Consider the following 3,819-nt stretch of genomic DNA (forward strand, 5'->3'; position numbering starts at 1 on the left):
TAGATATTATAAAATTATATCAGTTATTTGCAGAAAAGTTTTCCCTGAAGCTGAGTGTTTTTTTCCAGAATGTCAGACTCACTATATTTTATGGGTCAATTTTCTCCATAACCTATGAAAGGAATTTACCTTCAGATCTTTAAATCAGTACTGCTCTTCTGATTTAAATTGCCAAAAAACCCAGGACTTGCCTAGCATCTTGAGTTCAAAACTTAGGTGTCAGTCCATCCTACCAGTTCCAGGGATTAACACAGTCAGAAGTCCTCCTTTCCATCATATATGAAGACATATTTAGGGTCTGAGAGAACTTGCCAGCTACTGAGCTGTAGTGTCCTTGGCACCAGCTTAGTGATACAAGAGCCACTTGGAGATGGATGGGTGGTCAAGGATGTTCAAAAGAGGTGGCGTCTTCTCACAGGGGATCTCGTTACTTTGGTCAATAATGATCATGTCAGTGATCTTGGAGTAAATGGACCTGGGAGTCTTTGAGATAGGTAACAAAGATTCCTGTCCTGTCTCCTGGGAGATGGGAAGTGGCTCATCTCATCATACAGGATGCGCAGTCTTGCTTCCTGTAATTATATGGCCCTGAACAAAATCACTTATTTTCTCTAAGCCCTAATCTCCCTGCTAGAACCTGATTTTTGAATCAAACAGTTGTTGTTTTGAAGGAGCTGATTTGTGCACAAAAGCATGTTATTTTAAACCATGTCTACACCAACATGCACATCCATGAGGCTCATGTAAGAGAAGCATCCTATTTTCCACAATAATCTTGAATATTTTAACATGCCAAATGGGATTCATTTGTAATCAGTCTTAAAAATAATTCACAACAATTTCTTACTGGTATATAAAGCAATGTCATCTAATTGAAGTTATCTTAGATTTCCTAAAAAATGGTATCTTACAGGACTAGTATAAAGTATGTGCCTGATATGGTGGCTTTCCCCATCCCTGATTTTTTTTAATTAGCCCAGTAAATAAAAAAGTATTTTTTTTTTTTGCAGCTGGGCAAACAATTTACCAATGATAAAGCAGGCAGATTAATTCATATAGTTATAACTAACATTTCTATTTATATTATAATAAAAGGTTAGCAAAACAAAAGAAAAGCTTCTTTTGTTGCTATTATTAAGGATCCTCATTTTTATTAAAGCATCCTAAAAAAGGTTTAAAACAAGGAATGAAAGGAATGAAAAAGTTTACTCAGTTCTAACATTAAGAGAGATAGGAGAGTTGAAGGTCAAACAACAAAGACTTAAGCTTTTTGGTTCCCAAAGTTTTTTCCTCTGGGGCTTAATTTAGTGTGTACATCAGGAAGGCAGTGGAATGAGGGAGTTTGAATTACTGGTTTGGACAGGAACATGTTATCACAATATGTTTTTAGCACTGTCTAATTTTGCTGTATTAACTTTACAGTAATAGCCAATTGCTTTTATTAGAAAAACCAAATGTAAAATCAATGTTTACTTTATGAAATGCATCCAAATGCAAATATAAGAGTGGCCAAAACAAAGCAAAGAGATGCAGTAGGAGCCATCTTTGGGTCCCTGACTTTTTAGGGGCACCCCCTCATACCTGGACTTTGTCAGATGGTACCTGGACTTACTTCCCCGTGCCAGGGAAGTAAGATTGGGACTGGCATGTTGGCATAGAACTTGTGCCTCGCTGTTGCTACTGATGGAGAAGCAACCAACCTGCCACATTCGCTTTTGTTTTGAGTCCAGACTGCTCAGAGATACTTTTGGGGAGGATATATAGCATCTGGCTACATACTGGGCAATGATCATTAGATTATTAGATAATCTCTCTCTCCCACCTCTCTCTCTTTTCTCCCTCACTATGTGAATAATTATTGTTCTTTGTTCCTGTGTATCTGCCTTTAAGTCATGTCCTCCGATGTAATTGTGCAGTTTAGAACACAACAACTGGGTCACCCCTGGTTCCCTGGGCTTATCCAACTTCAGTTTGGTGCCTATTGGGCCAGGCATCCAGGATTGACCAGCCCATAAGTGTGTTGCAACTGGTAGTCCATATATATGGCAGGATATTTCTGTTCTTAGTGTAGAGTTTAATATATATTTGGAGTTCTCTCTGTGTTTTGATTCAGGGTTCAAACTTTAGCCAGTTTTGCTTCTCCTTCTCATTCTTAGTCTCATTTTATTATTATTTATTTTTTATTATGCTTTATTTTCTTACATTGTTCATTGTTGTATAGTCTGGTTTTTCCGTTCAGATATGGTCCCGATACTTCTCACCACATTATTGTAAAATGTCACCATACTCCCTTGTGCTCTTCCCTTCCTTATCATGATCCCTCTCCCTCCCCCACCCCTTCTGTATGCCTCAAATCTAGTTTGCCTGCCTGAAAGTTTTGTATTTTTTTCTTGACCCTTTGTAAAACCATGCAATATTTTTCTCTTCACTTCTGACTTATTTCACTTAGGATAATCACTTCCAGCTCAATACATGTTGCTGCCAATGTCATGAGTTTATCTTCTTTGGTTGCTGAGTAGTATTCCATTGTTTATATAAATCACATTCTTGATCCACTCATCTGTTTTGGGGCATTTAGGTTGTTTACAGTATTAGCTATTGTAAATAGTGTTGCAGGTGTTCTGGTTCCTTTTAAATTAATGTTTTTGTGTCCCTTGGGTAGATTATGTAGAGTAGAATTGCTAGTTCATTTGGTCGATACATTTTTAGTAATTTGAGGGACCTTCACATAACTTTCCATAATTATTGAACAAGTTAACTTCCCACCAGCAGAATAAGAGCATTCCTTTTTCTCCATATCCTTGCCAAAATTTGTTGTTGCCATTTTGTTTAATATGTGACATTTTTACTGGTGTAAGGTGGTATCTCATTGTGGTTTTGATTTTCATTTCCTTGATTATGAGGGATGGTGAAAACTTTTTCATATGCCTGCTGGCCATTTGCTTTTCCTCCTTGGATAAGTGTCTCTTTATCTCTTCTTCCCATTTATTTTATTTATTGGGTTGTTTGATTTGTTTTTGTGGAGTTATGTAAGCTCTTTGTAGTTCTTTGATATGAATCCCTTACCCTTTTACCAGTTTTATGGTGTGCAAATATTTTCTCCTAATCGGCAGGGTATCTATTTTTCTTGGTTATTGACGTTTTTGCTGTACAGAAGCTTTTTAGTTTTATGTAGTCCCAGCTGTTTATCTTTTCTTTCATTTTTGCTTTGCAGGATGTTTCTGAGATATATGTCATGTAGTTTTTTGTTTCTATATATTTCATGGTTTAAGGTCTTATGTTCAGTTCTTTTAACTATTTTAGTTGATTTGTATGCATGGTGTGAGGTAGTGGCCTAGTTTCATTCTTTTGCATGTTGGTGATCCAGTATTCCCAGCACCATTTATTGAACAAACTGTCCTTGTTCCACTGCATATTCTTTGCTCCTTTGTCAAAGATTAGTTGTCCATAAATATGTGACTTTATTTCCTGGCTTTCTATTTGGTTCCATTGGTCTGTGTGTCTATTTTTGTTCCAGTACCATATGGTTTTACTTATTATGGCTTTGTAGAATAGTTTGACACCAGAGAGTGTGATGCCTCCATTCTTCTCTTTAGTCTGAAGAGCATGGTTATTCAAGGTATTTTGTGGCTCCATATGAATTTTATCAGTATTTGCTCTATTTATTTGAAGAATGTCATTGAAATTTTTATGGGGATTGTATCTGTACATTGTTTTCGGTAGGATGGCCATTTAAAAAATGTGAATTCTTCCAATCCATGAGCAGGGGATATATTTCCATTACTTTGTGACTTCTATATCTTTTAACAATGTTTTATA

This window comes from Condylura cristata, unplaced genomic scaffold, assembly GCF_000260355.1.
Source record: "Condylura cristata isolate star-nosed mole 26May11 unplaced genomic scaffold, ConCri1.0 scaffold00009, whole genome shotgun sequence".
Lineage (NCBI taxonomy): Eukaryota > Metazoa > Chordata > Mammalia > Eulipotyphla > Talpidae > Condylura > Condylura cristata.